At 39.0% G+C, this 22,973-nt stretch overlaps 1 protein-coding gene and 1 pseudogene across 9 annotated transcripts in view; both read right to left on the bottom strand.

Moving 5' to 3' along the window:
- Positions 1–22,973, bottom strand: part of CELF2 (CUGBP Elav-like family member 2) — a 1,226,917-nt gene that overhangs the window by 963,233 nt on the left and 240,711 nt on the right. The window lies entirely within an intron of this gene.
- LOC307182392 (histone deacetylase complex subunit SAP25-like) lies at positions 13,499–14,781 on the bottom strand (annotated as a pseudogene). Its single transcript has one exon. The product of its transcript is annotated as a histone deacetylase complex subunit SAP25-like (transcript).

The following is a 22,973-nucleotide window of genomic DNA, read 5'->3' as shown; positions in this document are numbered from 1 at the left end:
ACTGAATGGACATCTGTTACTATTTGGACCACTTTCTATTTCATTGTTGGCATATACCACATTTATGGAATCTCCTTATTTTACCTGTAACCCTCTAAGGCCACGACTGAAGTGAACATCCTCACACATAATAATGACCCTAGACTTAGGCACAGGGACTTCTATCCTGGGTGCCAGGCTTTAGGCAGTGCTGTGCTTTGGAGAGCCTTTCTTGAAGGGTTCTAAGTACCTCTATGGTGCCTGGGACAGGCCAGACTGGCAGTGCCGTTTGGGTGGTGCCCTGAGCCTGGACAGTGAGCATGTGGGGTTGAGCAGTTGCCCTATGGAGCTCCATTACTCATGTTGATAGGTCTACCCAAATCCTGTGGCCCAGGTTCCATGAGACTGGGTTGCCAGAATGGTGTTGACACACTAATTTTTGAAGATTCTCTAAGGTGACAGAGGTGATGGTGCCCATCCTTTATCTTCTCTGCCATACCCAGCTCTCCCCTCCCCCACTTCTGGCATCCAGATGGGTCACTCTACTTCCTCCACAGGCTCTGCATGGAAGCCAGTCCTCCATGGTTGGCTGGACCCATCTCCTCCAAGAGCTTTGGAAATCTAAACTCTTGGTTCACAATTCTAACAAGCCCTTCCTATCTACATCTTCTCTTGCCTGCAACTAATTTGATGGCATCATGCTCTCTGGTCTTAAGCAGTGACAGATGAAGGCTGAACATTCCTTGAGAAAATGGTACCGGTATAAAATCCCAAAAGTGAAATTTAACATGAAAAGAGAACAAATTATCATTCATACTGTCCTGCATAATCTGGGTAAGACTTGCATTTGCAGTCATTATCAATGAAGTAGAATAATAATGTTTGAGATAGTCTTTGGAATTCAGTATTCATGGAGAGCAGAATGAATGATGTACTGTCATGAGTAATTATGTATCCAGCATTAAATAATTAAAATTGTATAACTGCAGAGACAAGAAGGTATTTTTTGTTAAAGTTCCAAATAGCCATGGAATTGTGAGTAACAACTATGTTATCCCTTGCTCTGTGGTAGGAGATAAGAAATTGGCCAGAAACAGCATGTTGGACAATAAAGAACATGAAGAGATTACTGTTGGATCTGACCAAGAAGAGATGGTACTTGGACACCATGAAGAGTATTCACATGCACTAATAATACAATAAACAAATATTTCAACACCTCTTCTCTACCCATTATTCTAAATAATCAATTAACCACTATACCTCACATGGGTTCCTCAATTTTTAAAATATATTTTTCTCCTCAAATTATATATACAGACCAGGGTTCTGCCAAAAATATTTGTATGAGGCCCCTATACCACTAAGAGTAGTCCTGTTTGTACATGTTTTTGATTTTCTCTGGTGCCTACTTAGGAGAGGGATTGCTAAACTGTAGCGTATGCATACACCTGATGGTTTTCTAGAATGGCCACATCATTCTAAACTCCCGTCAGCTATGCTTGTGGTTCTACAACATCTTCACCATTATTTATCATTTATATTTTTACTAGGATAATTGGTTTAAAATGATAGCTCATTGTTCTAAGTTGTGATGTGTTGATTACTACTACAGTAAAGCATCTCTTTTAATAATTCTAGGCCATTTGGCATAGGATGTAAACTCTCTTTTCTTCTTCTGCTACATTCTCCCAATAGGAAGTAGCCTCACCCACAACCATTGATCTAATCACCATCATGATTCAGGATTTTACCAACTCTATACCCCCAGATCTTTCTTTTGGGTTCTACACTGAAGTAGCTTACTGACTGCTTAACATTTTCATCTACATAGCTCACAGGAACTTAAACTCAAAAAAGCCAAAACAGAACTAATGATCATTCCTCTCCAAACCTACTTCTGCAGGTTCCCTGTTTGGTAATCCAATCATCACCTACGTAGTGATTCAAGCCAGAGACTGGTATATTCACATTTAATCAATAGTAAAGTCCTGTTGAGTATATTGCTTAAATATCTTTTGAAGCAGCATGGCTTTCTCCATTTCCACTTTTCTGACCTATTCTAAGAAACCACCAACCTTCCTCTCCCATATTATCTCAGAAGTTTACTGAATGGTCTTTCTACCTCCAGTCCTGCTCCCTGCCAAACCATTTTCCATTCTAGCCAGCGTGACCTGTTAAAAGTGAAAATCTATTCATTTAACCTCTCTGTCTAAAATCCTTGAATAGCCTCCTTCCATATCATTTATAACAAAGTTCCATGGACTCAATGAATCCTGTAAGACCATGGGTTTTTCTGGGTCAGCCTCATCTCATGCTACTCTTTTCCTCACCTCCTGCACTCCAGCTTGCAAACACAATGTTCCTCCTTAGAATCTAGGTAAATACTCTTAGCTCTACCCTGAGTGACTTCCTCTCTGTGACGGATTAAATATGCCATATTTTTCTTCTCCTTCCTCCCTTTTAGAGGCAGAATTGAAACTGTGCTAGCATATAAATACTTTGAACAATCTGAGGTAGCTCTGGATCTAAACCTTAAAACCTGGTTACTTTTACTTTTTTGTGGTTTTTTGAGTCCTGAGTTGCCATCTAAGAAGTTAGACTTTATGGAGAGAGCATACGGAAGGGCCACATAAAGAATCAAGACTCTGCAACTCCATGGAAAGAGAGAGACACCCAGCCATCCTAGCGGACGCCAGCCTTCAAAACATCCACTACCTAAGTGACAGCTTAGATATTCCAGCCTTATAGAGACCATTACTGGAGTACCAACTGACATCACATGGAATGGAAGAATTACCCACCTGAGCAGTCAGTCACACAATCATGAAAGATACTTTTGTTAAAAAATAATTACTTCTGTGAAACTACCAAGTGTTGAAGTGATTTGTTAGGCAGCAAATAGAGTTGCCTTGTCAGAAGCAAGGAGTATTATGACAATGATTAAGGTATTCTGTAAATGCATAGATAGTGATTTTGGCAGAAGCATTTCCAGCAGGTAAGGCAAATCCATTTCTAGAGTAAGTGACTATTCCAGTGAGAGTAAACAACTTCCTCTTTCATGATGGAAGTGGTCAAGAATAATCTTCCTGCCTTAAGTGGCTGGCTGGTGACCACCAGGTACCATAACAGACATATGCTGGCTAAAGAAGATCCTGTGAGTTGATCAATGTCTTCCCTATACAAATGTATTAACTGAATCTACATTTCTGCTGTAAAATGAGAAATATAAACACCCTTAGAACATGGCATTTTAGAAGTATAAGTGAAATCTAGTAGATTGTTCTAAAGCCTGAACATCTCATTTAAATAAAGCAAACATTTAACCTCCACATTAGACATTTAAACAGGGCCCCAATAAATCAATTTCCTCATTTGTTTTGTATGTCATTAAAGTATTCAGCTATAATCTGGCATACATACTTCTGGGATGCCGGGTTATAGAGAATTCTGAACTGTTAAATAAATAAGAGGGTCAACTTATATTCTAAATTCAGCCTTTCAGAATTCTTTTATTTTCAGAGTTTTGCTTGAGCAGGAAATTCTTTTACCCCCTTTCATATGGAAATTATTTCCACAATATGCACCATCAATATTCATCAAGTATCACACCAATTAACAAACCGTGAATAATCTGTAACAAAAATTTAATGCATGAAAACCCACAAACATCTAGGTGGCTGTTAATAAGGCTATGTTTGAGGTAATCACATACAAATTTAATTTTAAATATACTTCCCTTAAGGAAGGGGTATCAATGTTAATTTAAGAATTTAATTTGTATGTTGTTTTAATAAAATGTCTTTCAAGGAATGTAGAAAAACATCATGCCAGGAACTTTGCTTATCAACCCAACATTGAATTTTCTTTTATGGAATGGAAATAAACTATTCCCTTTACATAACTTTATATAACTCCTTTGTGAAGTTAACCCTATAGTATCTTAGTATGAGACAAGTAACACAAATTCTTGAATATATGCTTCATAAAACGATTAATTTTGAGATTAGTAGTAAAAGGGCATTTTATTTTCAGTTTTAAAGAATATTAAAGTACAGTCAAGTCACTTTGAGATTGATCATTTCTAGAAGTGAGGTTACACTGATTTTCAAATTTATATACAGTCTAATCAGCTTTCCAAACTTAGTGTTTCAAACTGGCAACTATTAATACAGATAATTTTTGTCTTTTCTTGTCTGAACTTGATGACATAGGAGGAAGGAATGGCAACATCTCCTAAACAATGAGAATACCAAGGTCCAGATTTACATAACTTTCCAAACAACTAGTGAAATTTCTGAATGCAAAGCTAGGACTAGATTATGTTTCCTTATCCTTACTATTTTTCTTTACCCTCTCATTAAAAGAATAAAGTAAAGCCAATAAAAGCGGAGGAGATGAAATTATGAAGACACAAGCAAAAGTTAATTACGTTGAAAATAAAGATATAATAGAAAGGATCAACATGAAAGCTAATTTTTACAGACTAATAAAGTAGGTAAATCTTTGGCATGACAGACCAAGGATCAAATAACAACACAGATAAAGTATATTAGAAATGTAAAGGAGGATTAATTATAGCTAGTATTGATGACAGCAGTTTTAAATATTGCAAGAGAAAATTTTTTTAAAAATCCTTATGACAAATTTGAAAATAAACAAAAATTGCCATTTCCTAGAAAATATAATTTACCAAAGCATACTGAAGACACAGAAAACCTGAAGAGATGTCTCATGATTAAAGATAGTCAACCCGTAGATAATAATTTACCCTTCAAAAAAAAACAAAAAAATCAATGAAAACAGTATAGGTCCATATGGCTTTTTAGACATCTTCTACCAAATACTGAAGGGAGAGATAATTCCAATATTGTGTAAATTCCCAAGAGTAGGGGAAAAAGGGGGGAGACCACGACTTCAACTCATTTTATGTAGCTAGTTAACTTAGCAAAATAAGGTATGTATGAAGAAAGAAAATGACATTCCAGTAATATCATTCATGAACACAGATAAAAAAATCCCAAGTAATTACTGGCAAGCCAAATCCTGCAATGTATATTTGGAAATATCAATTAGCTATTTTTTAATCTTTTCAGAGATTCTTTGTCTTTTCCCTAGAGCATTAAGTCCATTTGCATTTATTTGACTTCTGATTTATTTCTACCATTGTATTAAATAGTTCCTACTTGTCCTGATTTCCCGCCCCTTTTTCGTTCTTCCTTTCTTGTGTTCTGAGTATTTTTTCTTTTCTATGGTTTTCTATTTACTTGTCCCTTTATTTTTCTTTTCCTTCTCACCTTTTCTTTCTTGTTCTCTTACTGACTATGTCAATTTTCTTCTTTGATTTCCCTTCCTTTATGTATCTGGAAGTTGGAGGCTATGATTTTCTACAAATTTTTAGCATAGTCTAAATTATATAGGTATCTTTACTCCCCTCTCACCTAGTTCAAGGACTTTAGAAAGCTGTAGCTCCAATCGACCCCCCTTGTAATTTACATAATATTGTGATCTGGTATTTTAGTCATCTCCTGTCTTTTTAAATTTTTTTCTTTCAAAGATTTACTGTTTGATATAGTCAATGTTTATTTTGAATTCTCTAAACATTTTTCAACATCTTTGTTCAACATTCTTTTTTACTTTAGACTTTCCACCTGAAATCATTTTCTTTGTGCCTAAGGTGTTTCCTGTATGATTCCCTTTACTGAAGCTGAAGGTCTGTTGATAGTAAATACCTCTCAGTCTTTGTCGAAATTTGTTTCACTCTCATAATAGAAAGATATAGGCAGACCTTGGAGATATTGCGGGTTTGGTTCCACAGCACCTCAATAAAGCAAATATCACAATAAAGCAAATCCTTCCTGCCTGGATTTTGTTTGGATTCTATGATTTCAAGATTGGTGAATTTCATCAATTCTAGGCAAATTCTTAGCTACTATATTTTAGAAATTGCTTTGTCCCCCTTCTCTTTTAAATTTTCTTTGGCACACTGATTATATATTATTTTTTAAATTCTGACTTTTTGTGTTTTAACCTTTTTTTCTTACTTTTCCATCTCTTTGTTTTCCTAGATTTTTTTTTTTTAGCCATACTCCTTTTGGGTTATATCCTTCAGCTTACTAATTCTTTTGTCATATATGTTTATCAGGAATTTAATCCAGCCACTGAGATTTTACATTTTATTTTTTTATTCCTCAGAGTTTCATTTCTGCTTTTAAAGTAGTTTCATAATCTTCTATAGATTCTATTTTTTCAGTCATATTTCCAGCTTTTCTGTTATATTTTTATATGTATAAATGTAGTTATAACTACATATACCTTTAGTTTTTCAAAATATTTTGTTTCTGAATGGTTGGTGAAATTTTTGGATATATTCTGTATATCATTTATTTTTCTCTTATATTTTATGTTTCTAGGAAATGGGCTACATTCTAGGAAAATTATGTGATATTCTAGTTCATTGATTGGTTTTATTACTGTTTCTTTTCAACAATTCAATTCAACTGAGATTTTTATTTTGTAAACATGTATAAATTTCCACATTTCACACAAATCTCAGAAGGATATCAGGTAAACTTACTGTGGGGTATTCAGTTTGCAGTAAAAGCATGATTTTCTTGGGTGTCATTTTGTTACCCCTCTTTAATGGTATTTGTTTTCTGACTCTTGGTTACCATGTTGTATTTGTCTGTGAGATCCACCTCACCAAGTTTAGCTGAGGTTGGTTCTGACTTCAAGAGATTGCATCTGATAAGCCTGATAGAAAGCCTGCCTTGGACGTGCAGCTCCTTCTCCCTCCTTGGAGTCTGCAGTGACCTGGGCACTGCTTTAGCTCTGCACCTGAGTCACAGCCAGTGCCTGGTCCTCTGTGGACTCATTGCCCCCTGCTCAGTCTAAATGGGTGGAGGCTGAATAAATCGATGGCTTATTGTCAGACTACAATTCCCCTTAAGTTTCAACATGGTCCCTCCTGCTTCTGCTCCAGGTAACTTCGAGCTTTGAGCTTCCCTGAAACTTCTCCTAAGCTCTTCCTCTTCCTGCATGAGTTTGGATTTTTATTTTCTTCACTCTTGCTTCTCTGTGATTCTGATATCACTCCATTTCTAGTTCTTAGGAATTCCTCAGAAATTGTCTTCCACCAAGGTCTTTCCTTGTTTTCCACTGTGCCTATGACTTTATTTTCTTAAACATAATTTATTACCTGACATTTCACAGAGATTTTGGTGGGAAGAGAAATTAGGTACTAGGGTTCACTTTACCATTTTTTCTAATCTCATCTTTTGACTTTTTTTAATTTCTAGTCTCTCATTTGTTTAAATAAAATTATCACTTTAATGACTCCATAGCATTTGATATGTTGCTGCGTTGTGGTTTATTTAAACATTCCCTACCATTTGACACCTCAACTGTTTTACTAATGTAAATACTACTAGAATGGATATACATAGAGAGATATACATTTTTACATATCCATAATTTACTTCCACAGAAACATGCTGAAAATAGAATTACTATCTAATACCCTTAAAAAAAAAATGGAGAGGTTTGTTTCTACAGTGGCCAGTGGATGTCAAATTTAAAGTTTAAGATAATGCTGTGGGGTTTTGCTCAGTCTCCTGTAAAGAGATGCAGGAGCCTCAATTTTGGGTGCTTTTGCTGTCAGCCTATCTGTAATGCTGATTAGGAACAAATGACTGATTTCACCATGCTAAGTCTAACTAAGTTTCACACTAAGAAGAAAAAGTAACACTTCTGCCAGCTGTTTCAAGAACAGCTTATGTGCTATATATAAGTAAAGACTGAAAGGAGATGTCATCACTTCTATTTTTATACTTGATTCTACTAATGCTATTTCTGCATCTATAGTTAGCAGAATATGTAACTAGAATATGTATAATCTATCAACGCATGTAAATATATATGTATGTATGTTTGTATATTATGGACTGAATGCTGCTGTCTCCCCGAAATGCATCTGTTGAAGCCCTAACCTCCGATGTGGTGGTATTTGGAGATAAGGCCTTTGGAAGGTGATTAGATTTAGATAAGGTCAAAAGGGAGGGACACTCAAGATGGGATTAGTGCTCCTATGAAAAGAGAAACCAGAGAGCTTGCTCACACCTCTCTTCCCACCATGTATATAGATTGTATATATAGATCAGAGTGAGAAGGTTGCTCTCTACCAGCCAGGAAGAGAGCTCTCATTAGACCTCAACTATGCTTGGACTTCCAGACTTCAGAGATGTGAGACATAAATTTCTGTGTTTAAGCCACTCAATCTATGGTATTCTTTAAAGCAGCCTGAGTTAAGACAGATTTTGGTGCTGAGAAGTGGCGTGCTGCTGTAATGAATACCAAAACATGTGGAATTGAATAATGAACAGAGGCTGGGAGAATTTTGAGTTGCATACTAGGAATATGGATGTTAAGGGCGAGGACTCAGATGCAAGCGAGAACCATGTTATTGGAACATGGAGGAAAAATGATCCTTGTTATAAGGTGGCAAAGAACTTGACCAAACTGTGTTCTAATCTTTTATGGAAGGTAGCACTTGTGAGTGATGAAATTAGATATTTAGCTAAGATTTGTATGCAAAGTATTGCAAGTATGGCTTCGTTCCTCCTGATCACTTACAGTAAAATGTGAAAGGAGAGAGATGAATTGAAGAAGGAATTGTTAAGCAAAAAGGAACCAGAACTTGAAGATATCAAAATTTTCAGCTTCTCCATATTGCAAAAAAAAAAAAAAAAATGAGAAAGCTGGTTCTAAAGAGAATACTAAGGGTGTGGTTGAAAATGATTTGATAGGGCTTCCCTGGTGGCGCAGTGGTTGAGAGTCCACCTGCCGATGCAGGGGACACGGGTTCGTGCCCTAGTCCGGGAAGATCTCACATGCCGTGGAGCGGCTAGGCCCGTGAGCCATGGCCGCTGAGCCTGCGCGTCCGGAGCCTGTGCTCCACAACGGGAGAGGCCACTACAGTGAGAGGCCCGCGTACCTCAAAAAAAAAAAAAAAGAAAGAAAATGATTTGATAAAGAGATCATGGTGTGACTCATGAATTTAATAAGCCAAGAATAGAGATGGGGTTATACCAGCAGAGACACTGCCAGTTTGAACTAAAGTGGGGAAGAAGATGGGACAGGATAAAGGAGGGCAGTCAGACTTTGTGGAGTTTACAAGGTGGGATTGTAGGGCTATTCAGCTGTGAATGTCAGCTCTCCCTCAAGAAGGGAAGAAGGATCCCAAAGGTGATTGAGAAATCATGTGGGTTACCACTCCCACCAGAAGCACAGAGTTCACAGGCCCGGGGCCAGCGGGGAGGGCCAAGTCTGCTGCTGCCACCTTGATTTCAGGTGTGTACACAGAAACACATGAGCCGAGCCCTGGGGGTGATGCTGCTGCCCCACTGGACCTGGAAAGCAAAGAGGATTATTCTCCAGCCCTAAGACCTAGTGGAATTTGCCTTCCTGCATTTTGGACATGCTTGGGACCCCTCACCTCTCCCTTCTTTCTTATTTCTCTGTTTTGGAATGGGAATGTCTACCCTATGATGGCCCCTTGTATTTTGGAAGCACATAACTTGTTTGCTTTCACAAGTTCACAGCCGGAGAGAAATTTAACCTCAGGATGAATTGCACCTCATGTCTCCCCCGTATCTGATTTTAGATGATATCTAGATGAGACTTTGACTTTAGATGGATACTAGAATGAGCTAAGACTTTTGGGGCTGTTTGTTGGGATAGAATGAATGTATTTTGTGTATGAGAAGCATACAAATTTTGGAAGGCCAGGGGCAGAGTGTTATGGACTGAATGCTTGTGTCTCCCCCCACCCCCAAATGCCTGTGTTCAAGACCTAACCCTTAGTATGATGGCATTTGGAGATGGGGTCTTTGGGAGGTAATAGGGTTAGATGAGGTCATAAGGGTGAGACCCTCTTGATGGGATTACTGCATCTATAAGATGAGATACTAGAGAGATTTCTTTCCTGTTCCTACGAAGAGGCCATCTGAGCCCACAGGAAGAGGGCGGCCACCTAAGGCGAGCCAAGAGAAGGCCTTGGAACAAAACATACCTCATGGCACCTTGATCTTGGACTTCCAAGCCTCCAGGACTGTGGGAAATAAATTTCTGTTGTTTAAGCCACCTAGTCAGTGGTATTTTGTTGTGGCAGCCCAAGCAGACTAATATAGTATGTGCGTGCACACACACACACACAGAGACATACTTTTTTCTTTGACCCAAAATGGAAAGGTTCACAGATGCAACCTGATAAATTTTATTCCAAACATTGAACTTTGCAAGCCAAAGATTCTTTCCTTTAGATCTCTAAGAAATCTTTGAAAAAATGGTCTGTTTCTTCTTGATTCAGATCCTGCGCATTGGTAGCTCCAGTATTCCAAGGTTGCTACCAAATAATTTGGCCTGCATGTGACTATTATTAAATATCATTAAATCCTTCCTGCCTTCATATGGGGCCCTTAGTAATAACTTTACATTTCTTTGGTTCTATTTTCCGTTAGTATTATGAGAAGTCTCAGAATTTTGGTGACGTAATGGCCTATTTTTTATCCTTGTCCCATGAGAATATTATCATTTGTTAAAAGATTTTTGGCTTACATGGAAGATTTCCACACCTGCATCCAGCCCTTCTCCACTATTTTCAGAAAGTTTTTTATTTAACAGAAACAAATTGATGAATAGGTCTGTAAATATAATGATATCTCCAATCATTGTGCAGTACGTGTCACATTATACTCGGATTAGGGGGAAAAAACATAGCACTATCCCAACAGGAAGATTTTCTTAGATGAAATCACAAGTAAAGAAGAAATGCAGCTTACAATGGGGCAGAAGATTAAGTATGGAATATATTTAGAATCCAGTTCTCAGCTGGACTCCTGCATCTGTAATGTACTAGCTATGTAACTTTGAGTGAGATTCCTAACTTTCCTGACTTTAATTTTGTGATCTTAAAATGGGAATAATAACACCATTCCTTAGGGTCATAAGGAAGATAAATACACTTTATGTGAAGTCCCTAGATGGACTCATGGCCCTTTGCTGGTCCCAAATGGCAAATTGTGCAGTGTTATTATTATTGTCATTACTCCTGTTACTACTGTCACTATTGTTTCCATCTCTACCTCCAGCCCTTGCAAAATATGGACCAATTTTTATATCTACTGCTTACGTGCTCCGAGAGTCATTAATTGCACAGGGTTTTCAGTCATATAGAATTGGGCTACTTTCTTAGTTCTTTCATATTCTGACCATGTGATTATGAAAAAACTGCTCATCCTCTCTGCACCTCAGTTTCTTCATCTGTGAAAAACAGAACAACAGCATCTCCTTGTACATCACTGTGAGGACTGAATACAATAATGTCTGTATGTATATGTATATGAAGCACTAACAATTGTGTCTCCAAAGTAAAGGCTTTCAGTAAACTATAGTTTGTACTAGAAATGCTTAATATTATTAATTTTATGATAAATCCAAAAAGAAAAGAAAACAAGCAAGAATTTCTGGCAAAAGCCATTTAACTTCTCCTGCTTTGTCCTATACCCGTCTGTAGCACAAGATTCTCTCTCTTATACCCAAGCCCCAAATTATTTTCTTTGTTTGCTGCATAAGGGAGAGATGTTACAGGGAGGAAATCAAGCAAATAATGCAACTAGACAAGGCTGTTAAAATGCACACCCCTAAACAGATTTTTAAAAGAGATACTAAATAACCCATTGTCCCCAAAGAAAAGAAAAGCAAACAGATAGATCACAACATACGCCATGAAAAAAGTCCCAAAGTGAAAAGGTAGTTATATAAAGAGCTAGTGAACAATATAAGTACTATAAATACATACAAAATTTCATCATTTGCTGTCTCACTGTTAGATGTACTCTCTCAGATTGTTCTCACGCATCTGTTCAAGACAAAGCCGCTGAGGCTCTTAAATTACAGCTCATAAAAACACACACTTTGGGTTGCAATTTTTAAAGTATTCAAATTTTACTTAAAGACAGTTTTATGTTCCTGGATTTGGAAGGCGATAACATATTTCCCATAATCAAACCACTCTTAAACATTAAAGACTTTACTGAATGTTAATTAAACCCAGAAAATATGTTGTAAAAAATTAAAATTCCAGACTCATTTAAACCACAGATATTTTAAAAGATAAAGAGGGTCTAGCAGGTGATAGTGAAAAATTAACTAGTGGGGATTTTTATTTTTGGTTTATTTTTTTATTTGCAACATCTTATTTGTAAGGACTCGGTATTGACGAATTTATCCAAGATGAGATTTCAACTCTAAGACTAGGTTAGATAAGTATTGCCTGGACCATCATATCTTATATCATGAGATAGTAAAAACTGTTCCTTTATAATTCTAGAGAATACTTGAGTAGTAATACTTATATACAGCAAATCTGTTCTACATTTTTCTTCATATAATCCTACCTCAAAGTTTTACATGATATTTTCCATTTTTAATAAAGCAATTCCATTATTTTGTGTATGTTATTTTTATATATTTAAGGGAGAAGACTGGTTCTGACTTTTGTTCGGAAACCTGGTTGACAGAATAAAACTATTTGTAAATAGTAGACCACATATTATATTTTCTTCAGTAATCTATGTAAAAGTGGCATTGGTGAGGATCATAAGTCACAAATAATGAACTCCTTAGTACTGTTTGCAAGGGAACTCTCTGTTGCTTGCAACAGACCACCATAAGGAAGTTGAGTCTACAAACACAATCCTACATTTTTCAATTTTTCAGGAAGAAACAAGAAATACATTAACATTTTTTCCTCCCTAAGGATTGGAAAGAAAACAGAGATGGGATATAGGAGATTGCTACTAGAAGCAGAAAAGCAGTCTTAAACATCCCTTGTCAAATGTGAATGGAGAATAACTCCAGAGATAATTAGAAATGCCAAGGATGAAAATTAATGTCTTCTTTCCAGTAAAATGCACTGTTTATATGCACTGTTTATAATCTATTGAAACCTTATATTGGCCATACATAGAAAGAACCTGATGGATTAAGACAAAGGGCACAGCCAGAAAGCTCAGAGCCTCAGGGAACATTGTAAGGAAGTCTCTGATGATCCCAGAGGATGGTCACAAGGGCACAAGTTGCATTGGCCTAAACACCCTTTTTCCAGTGATGTACTTGTGATTTTGTTCTTAAAATAACAGCATATTTTTAATGAATGAATTATAATCAGTATATAAGAAACTGATTTATATGCTATATTGCGCTTTCTCTGATATTCACATTAGTCAAAGAATTTAGATTGAGCCTCTTCAGAGCTGATGTCCTATTGTTTGGGGGCAAAACTCGGAAGTTTAGGCCAAGTGTCCAAAATAAAAATTGCTTTTGAAACCCAACATACTGAGATGGGTAACTTCTGAGTAGAGAACACTAGCATTTACTTCATTACTTTACAGACCAGCACTGTTTCATTGTCAACAGAACCTGCCTGGCGAAGTAGGAGCCCACTCTGCCCCTGGAGGGGCTATGGACCTTGCTTGCCTGGGGCCCATGGGAGAGATCGGTCCATGCAGTGAGAACAGCTCTGGCCACCACTGGTACCTGGGCGGTCAGAGGCAGCATCTGGAGGGTCAGCAGGGGGCATGGGAGCCCCCGGGGAGCTGGGTCTTGGCTCCCCCTGGCTCATCTGCAGGAGGCCAGTGAGGGCGATCAGCTCAGGCCCTCTGAGCCAGGCGGTGGAGCAGCCAGAGGATGGAGTGGGGAGGACCCAGGGGGACATAATTGGGGTTGGGAGCAGCAGCTTCAGAGAGCCCATCACCTGCTGAGGGCCCTGAGACAGGTACAGGGGAACACGCTGCCCACAGGGCAGCAGAGGGTCAGAAAGAAAGACATCTTCATAGCATATCACTGGGAACCCTGCATCCGGGGGCACCTGCTCTCCACTCTGATGTCCTGCTAGATGGGCCTAAGGCCTCTGCCTCACGCTGCTGCCTCGTACAGAGGCCAGAATGAGGGACGGCACAAGGTCTGGCCTGAGAAGGAGGTGCCTGACCCACAGCTGGGCCCCCGCACCAGACGAGGTCCCGCTTAAGCCTCATAGTTGGGGTCCCAGGGCGGTAGCAGGGTCATCTGGGGATAGGGGGGAACTGGGGTTCCCGGGGACCGCTTGGCAGCGAGGCCTGGGGGCGACGGAGGCAGCAGCTGCTCTTTCTGGATCCAGGAAGGCCTTCGGTATCAGGGCTGAGGATTGTCCGGTGGGGATGTTCTTGGCTCCCCCAGGGATTCCTCTCCAGAGTCCCTGGCCTGGCCGGGGTCGCTGACCGCCGAGGGGCCTTGTTCCTCGGGCGCCTGCTCTTCACCCAGGCCGCGCTGCCGGGGGGCCCAGGGCAACATGCGGTGTCCGGGGGGGAGGGCTAGGCAGGGCCCCACACTGCCCACCTCGCCCGCCTGGCCCCTCCCGGCTTCCACTTGGGCCCAGCCTCTCTCAGTGGCCCGTGCTGCCCTGCACGTCCCTGCAAGCCCAGGTTGCGGCCCACCTTGCAGGGTACTTCATTACTTTAATTATCCCCAAAACATACAATGTCCACAATGGGGACTTTTTTTTTTAAGGCACAGCCCCAAATGTTGCTGGAAATAATATGCCTATTAAACAGAAGACTTTGGAAAGCAAGGGACTGTTTCAAAAGACTGTTATGATGGGAATTCTGCCACTGGTACCCTGGACTATGCTAACTACTTTTTATTGCATTGGGGAAATGGTAGAATGAAAATGAACACCTCCAGGCAGAGTTAAGAGAATCGGGGGAAGGGAATTCTATGATTATCATAAATTAATCTCTTTTAGCTCCAAGTTATGATTCAAGTTGATTTCTCATCCTTATCAAATTTCTTATGTGCATATTAGGGGCTGATAAGAAAAGGATGGAGCCCTGAGAACTGGAATGAAGGCAATTCAGATGAATCTGGGTACCCTGACCTTATAAATCCCTGTAAGCCTCCCCAACAGCAGATCCTGCTCCCCCTCCCCTTTCTGAGGAAGGAGCTTCTCCCAGCAAGAGGACAGCGTAATGACCTTACATTGCAGGGGAAAGCTTATTTCCAAATGATCTACCCTCGCTATCCCTCATGGCCTGCAGAACCATGCTGGAGTCAAATCCAACCTCATCAAGGGAAATGATTACCAAGTCTGACCTGGAAGGAGCCAATTCACACACTTAAAAAACTGCAAAATGTGGTAAGTTTATATCAGCAGAAATTAATATATACATGTGCAGAAATGGAATCTAAGTGTAATTGCCCGGGGTGGAAGAAAATAATATTGGAATGGCCAAATGTATCAACATGGGTGCACTTACCAGGCATTCTGGATTCCATATGTTAGCTTGAGAAACTGGGAAAGACCCTCACAATTTGCTTACACAGTTGACTAAAACCTGGATATCATATTGGTTTACATTAAATCAAGCTGAAGTGTGCAATGTCCTTCTTATAATGTAGAGGAATAAATCTAATGATTTAGGGAAATGGAATGATGGAGTAGATGTCTAATGTGTGACTTGCTCACCCATCTCCTGGGGGGTGTTCAGAGGACACGTTTCACAAAATCACGGAGGAATATTTGGTGAGGGAAGCAGCAACCTCCGTGGAAAGCTCTGCAGACAACCTCTGTAGGAGGGGATGATGGCAGGTCCTCTTGGGGCAGCACCCTGCTACCCTGTCACAAGTGTGTACACAAGTGTAAAATCCTCCTCCTTTCCTTCCTCAAAGGGACGGGGGGCCCTTAGCTTGGATAACTGTGCATTTCAGAAAGGGAAGTAGGAATACTTGGGGTTACTGGACCCTGACTCCGAGCTGCACTAAACCCAGGAAGTCTATCAGTCAAGGTGGGGACTTTTGAGCGTTGGTGGTAAAGAGGCTTCTGGCCTGACTCTGTTTCTTGATGTATCCAGTGGGTCCACAAATTTATCTGGAGTTTATTTCCCATTTTTAAATATGCAGTTAAAAATGATAACACGTGCCTGGTGGCATAATCCCTCATTGGTTTCCAGACCCACCCATCCTTTTTCTAAAACTGTTGGCCAATGTATGTATCTGTATTCACAATCACCTTTCTTCCTCCTTCAAAAGGAAAGCATAAAAAAAAAAAAAAAAAAAAAGGAAAGCATACCTTTCACCCATTCCAAATCTAATTATAACACCCTTAGCTGGGTTATAAAATTTCCAGGGCAGTCAAAAAAGTTATAAGTATTGGTTTGGGGAGAAGTCTTTCTAGTCCTGTAGGTCTTCCTCTCTTTTCCCATCTTATGCATATTCTGATGGGGGTGAATCTGAGCTCATGATAAATATTCTGAATTTGGAACAACCAAAGCAGTAGAATATAATGATACTGATTTTTTTTCTAAATATAATTAGCATGTTCTCATGAACTACATTTTGTCAATCTTTTCACTTTGGATAAAACCAACCAACAAATTTTTGTGTGACTTTCTTTCAAATTGGGTGTGCATGATTCAATAAATAGTTACAACATAGTTAACAAGTTTTGTCACAAAATATTTGTTAATAATTCATCATACTCTTCTATAATATTTATTATGTCCTATCTTTTAGAATATAACACATAATACCATATTTGAAAAATTTAAATATGCATGAGAACATACATAGATTTTCAGAATTCCAATAACGACTATGCAAGCAAAACCTTTGGTATTTCAGATCCTATCATGGGGTGTCATTATGTTGAAGGCTGAAATGCAAACAGGAATGGGCAGCAAGTACTGAACATCCATGCACCAATTTGGAAACTGTGCATTCAGTTATTTTGGTACATCACTGGCACTTATATCCAATGCCAATGATGTGTTAAAATCCTAAGTTGTTTTTTTATTTGCCCTTTTCACCTCCTAATTATAAATGAGATGATTCAGACTGCATGGAAGGAACTGAGATGGGGAAAGTGAGGGGGAGAAAAGGGCAAGAAAGTACTGACAGTGAAAGCCATTTCTACATGTCAGTTTTAATATGGATGTAAGCGTCTAAATGACAGAGTGCCCAGTAGCTTGACGGGACACTTTTTCAGCTTCCTCCAAAGCTTGAGGAAAGAGCAAAGGTTAGTTAGAGGATTACGGGGTGGTGACGCCCATTCAAGTTTTTCTGACATAATCTGAGTTTAAATCAAAAGGGCATAAACAAAAAATAAACAGGCTTTCTTAGAATATCAGAGCACTCATCATCAACTGAAGCTGGAACAAAGTATTTTCAGGATCAATAATACAAGACATTATATTCTTTTAGATAGTGCATATAATGTGTTATCCCCCTCATGGGAGTATGACACGCAAGGGGCCTTCTGTCCCTGACTGGTGCCCACCTATACATAGCCCCTGGCCTGACCAGTCACTGGCCCTCACTACACTGTGCACACCCAGAGTGTGTGGCCAGAGGAGAGCAAAACAACATCTAAGGTCCCCACAGCTGACTGCAAGCCCTGATCATGCCCTGCCTTCTTGACACTGGCCAGTGCCACAGCACCTACCTGTAGCGAGGCCTTCCAGCTCTGTACCTGCAAGCCCCAGCCCAACTCTCATCACCACCTTCCCTTGCAGTGTGCGTGCAAATGGGAGAGAATGCAGCCACAGGAGAGCACAGCACACCGAGGGCCCCTGCAGCTGCTTCAGGTCCAGATCAGGCCCTGCCTTCAGTCACTGGCTCACACCACCGTACCTGGCTATAGCTACCCCCTCGAGCTATGGAAATCCATGTCCCCCAGCCCCAGCCCTGTCAATGGTCACCACTGCAGTATGCATACCGGAGGGTAAGTGTGAAGCCAAGGGAAAGCATGCTGACACCCATGTCTTTAGCAGATGCCACTAAGCCCATAGTTGGCCCTGGCCCCTGTTACCTATTCTGACCCCCCATTACTATGAGTGTGTCTACAAGTGACCTCCCCTACTACATAGGCACTTGCAGCTGGGCCCTGCAACCAAGTGTGTGCACACCACTGGCTCCAGCCACCACTGATGCCTGCCCTGGTCCTTAGTTACTAGTCCTTGAGGCACCATTTAGGAGACCAATAGCAATTGCAGCCACTGCAGAAGCCCCGTAGTGCTTGCCAAGGACCACACAATTGTTGATACTGTGAACCTTAGTGGCTGAGCCAAAGAGACATTATACTCCCTTGGACCCAGTGCTGCCACACACTCCTGCACCTGGTGCCCTGAGCCACTAGATCCACGGTTATAGCACAGTCCATTGTGCCTCCATCTGCAGGTGACAGGCTTCCCTTACTTAAATCAGCCCATGAAGTCTTTAAGAGGTGACTGTTTCTTCAAATGTACAGACAGCTACACAAGGCTACAGGGATCACAAAGTATCAGGGAAACAAAATGTCATGAAAGTAATATAGTGGACCTCCAGTAACTGGCTCCAAAGAAAAGGAGATACAGAAATTTCACAAGAAATAATTCAAAATAATTGTTCTACAGACTCTTAGAGAGCTAAAAGAGAGCACAGATAAACAATTTAACAATATGGAGAAAACAACACAAGAACAAAATGAAAACCTCAACAACAACAACAACAAAAACAGAACCAAACAAATTTTGGAATGAAGAATACAATGACTGAACTGAAGAATTCAATAGAGAGTTCTCATGAAACTTGAACAAGTAGAAGTGAGAATCAGTGAGCTAGAATCTTGAAGACAGATCAATTAAGATTATACAATTAGAACAACAACAACAAAAGAATGAGAAGGAATAAATAAAGCCTACGATAGATACGGAATACCATCAAAGGAGATAGTGTACACATTACTGGAGCCCCAAAAGGGGAAGACAGGGAGAAAGGAGTAAAAAGCTTATTTAACCAAATAATGGCTGAGAACTTTTCAGCCATGAGGAGAGATTTGGACATCCAAATTCAAGCTAATAGGTCACTTCAAAATTTCAACCCAAAATGTTCTTCTCCAAGACGCATAAAAATAAAAATTGTCTAAAACCAAATACAAAGAGAGAATTTAAAAAGCAGCAAGAGAAGAAAACTTTCTCTCATAAAATGGAACCCCCATAAGGCTATCACCAGATGTCTCAGCAAAGACCTTACAGTACAAGAGAGAATGGGTTGATATATTTGAAGTGTTAGAAGAAAGAAACTGCCAATCAAGATTAATTTACCCAGCAAAATTCACCTTCAGATTTGAAGAGTGAAATGAAGACCTTCACTAACAAAGAAAAGCTGAGGGAATTCATCATCATTAAACCTGCATTATAAAGACTGCAAAAAGGAGTTTTCAAGCTGAAACAAACGGATATTAATTAGTTACATCAAAACATATAAAAATATATAACACACTGGTAAAAGTAAGCATATAGTCAGATTCAGAATACGCTAATACTGTAAAATGGTGATGTCCTACTATTTAACTCTAAAATGAAGGTTAAAGGGCAAAAGTATTAAAAATACCAATAAGTTCAATGATTTGTTAATTGGATACACAATAAAACATGTAAATGGTGTTATCAAAAATGTGAAAGTGGGGAGTAAAAGGGTAGAGATTTTGTATGTGATAAAATTTAAATTGTTAGCAGGGTAATTATACCACTACATCTATAAGATGTTTTATATAAACCTCATGGGAACCACAAAGTCTATAAAAGATAAACAAGAGGTAGAGAGAAGAGAATCAAAGCATACCACAATAGAACATCATGAATTTACAAAGAAAAAGGGAAGAAAGGAAGAAAAAAATAAAACTACAAACAGCCAGGAAATAATAAGGTGTCATCAGTAAGTTCTTACATATCAATAATTACTATAAATATTAATAAGTTGTTTTCTCCAATGAAAAGGCACTGAGTGGCTGGATAGATTAAAAAAACAAAAAAGACCCAACTATATGCAGCATATGAGACATTCACCTCAGCTCTAAAAACACACATAGACTCAAAGTGAAGAGATGGCAAAAGATACTCCATGCAAGTGGAAACCAAAAGAGAGCAGGGACACCTATACTAATATCAGTAAAAATAGACTTCACCTCAAAAGTGGTAATAAGAAACAAAGATGGTCATTATACAATGATAAGGGGTCAAGAATATATAACAACCATAAATATATATGAACCCAACATCAGAGCATCTGAATATATTAAGCAAATAGTAACAGATCTGATGAGAGAAACAGACAACAGTACAATAATTCAGATCTACAAATAAAAGGATTATATAGATTAGTACAAGTGATAATCCAGTCCCTGTTACTCCATCTTGGCTGCAAGTGGAAATTGAATCTTTGTCTTTTGAAAGTGGACTTGATATTTAAAAACAGCCCAAAGAGAGTGCCCTGAAGACTATTAGAAAATGGAGGACTTTGGACATTTTGGCCCCTCATCTCCACACTGGATGGATTTTATAAAGAAAAAGAAGTATTTTCTGAAGGAAAATTAGATTTCTGAACTAGTAATGGAGGGCAGTAGTATGAAGTTCTTGATTAAAAATAAGTGAAAACTATCTATGGATAATCCCATGACTTCATGTATAACGGTTTTTAAAAATCTATATGAACAATATAGTTTTCTAAAAATTTATTTATTTTTGGCTGCGTTGAGTCTTTGTTTGCTGCGTGCGGGCTTTCTCTAGTTGTGGCGAGTGGGGGCTACACTTCGTTGTGGTGTGCAGGCTTCTCATTGCAGTGGCTTCTCTTGTTGTAGAGCATGGGCTCTAGGCATGCAGGCGTCAGTAGTTGTGGTATGTGGGCTCAGTCGTTGTGGTTCATGGGCTTACTTGCTCTGTGGCATGTGGGATCTTCCAGGACCAGGGCTCGAACCCATGTCCCCTGCATTGACAGGCAGATTCTTAACCACTGCACCACCAGGGAAGCCCCTTTTTTAAAAGATGTTTTTAAAAATATTTTATTATGATTGGTTCTCCTGTCAATTTGGAAAGATGAACTTGGCTCTCATTCCCATCACCAATTTGGAAGTCCTGAGGCAGAGCTGAGCAACAAGCAGGTTAAGTGATTAACCGATTAACTGATCTGTGAGGAGCAGCGTTGGGAGGGCAGAGGGTGAAGTACCCCTCTTTCATGAGATAGTACCCCTCATTCATCTACATGAGATAGATCATTTAGACAGAAAATAAACAAGGAAACATCAGACTTGAATCATACTTCAGACCAAATCAACCTAACAGACATATACAGAACATTTCATCCAACAACAGCAGAATACACATTCTTCTCACGTTCATAAGGAACATTCTGCAGGATAGATCACATGACAGGTCATGAAACAAGTATCAACAAATTTTAAAAGATTGAGATTACATCAAATATCTTTTCTGACCACAGTGGTATGAAAGTAGAAATAAATAACAGAAGAAAAGCTGGAAAATTCACTAATATGTGGGATTAAACAACATCTCCTGAACAACCAATGGATCAAAGAATAAATCAAAAAGGAAACCAAGAAATATCTTGAAACAACTGACAATGGAAGCATAACATATCAAAATCTATGGGATGCTGCAAAAGCAGTTCTAAGACAATAGTTTATAGTGATAAATACCTACATTAAGAAACAAGAACAATCTCAAATCAACAATCTCATTTTATACCACAAGAAACTAGAAAAAGGACTAAGCCCAAAGTTATCAGAAGGAAGAAAATAACAACAATCAGAACAGAAAGAAATGAAATAGAGACCAAAAAATCAATAGAAATGAACAATGAAACTGAGCTATTTTTTGAAAAGATAAACAAAATTAACAAACCTTTAGCTAAACTAACTCAGAAAAAGAAAGGATTCAAATAAATAAAATCAGAAATGAAAGAGAAAAATATAACTGATACCCCAGAAATGAAGGATCATGAGACTACTAAGAACAAATTACACACCAACAAACTGGAAAACCTAGATGAAATGAATAAATTCCTAGAAATATACAACCTATCAAGAATGAATCATGAAGAAAGAAAATCTGAACAGGCTAATATGAAGTAAGAGCATTGAACCTGTAATCAAAAACCTCCCAAGATAGAAAAGTCCCAGACAAGATGGTCTCACTGCTGAATTCTGTGAAACATTTAAAGAAGAATTAATGCCACTCCTTCTCAAAACTTTCCAAAAATTGAAGAGGAGAGAATAGTTTATAGCAATAAATACCTACATTAAGAAACAAGAACTAATTTATGAGGCCAGCATTACCCTGATACCGAAGCCATATAAGGATACTACAAGAAATGAATAATACAGAACAATATCCCTGATATAGATAGCAAAATTCTCAACAAAATATTAGCAAACCAAATTCAACAGCACATTAACAAGATCATTCACCATGATCAAGTGGGATTTATCACTGGGGTGCAAGGATGGCTCAATATCTGCAAATCAAACAATGTGATACACAGTAACATCAGGATAGAAGATAAAAATCATACAACTGGGCTTCCCTGGTGGCGCAGTGGTTGAGAGTCTGTCTGCCGATGCAGGGGACATGGGTTCGTGCCCCGGTCTGGGAAGATCCCACATGCCGCGGAGCGGCTGGGCCCGTGAGCCATGGCCACTGAGCCTGTGCGTCCGGAGCCTGTGCTCCACAACGGGAGAGGCCACAACAGTGAGAGGCCCGCGTACAGCAAAAAAAAAAAAAATACAATTATCTCAATAGACATAGAAAAAACATTTGACATAGTTAAAAATCCTTTTATGATAAAAATTCTTCACAAATTGGATATAGAAGGTACTGCAATACAATAAAGGCTATATATGAAAAACCCACAGCCAATACTATAATCAATGGTGAAAGTCTGAAAGGTTTTCCTCTAAGATGAGGAACAAGACAAGGGTGTCCACTCTCACAATTCCTATTCAACATAGGATTGTAAATCCTAGCCAGAGCAATCAGGAAAGAAAAACAAATAAAAGACATCCAAAATAGGAAAGGGAGAACTAAAAATGTCTTTGTGTACAGATAATATTGTGTACTATACGGAAAATC

The sequence above is a fragment of the Stenella coeruleoalba genome (genome assembly GCF_951394435.1).
Source record: "Stenella coeruleoalba genome assembly, chromosome: 2".
Lineage (NCBI taxonomy): Eukaryota > Metazoa > Chordata > Mammalia > Artiodactyla > Delphinidae > Stenella > Stenella coeruleoalba.
Note: the sequence above shows the minus strand (reverse complement) of the source record. Positions and strands in the feature narration are given on the sequence as shown.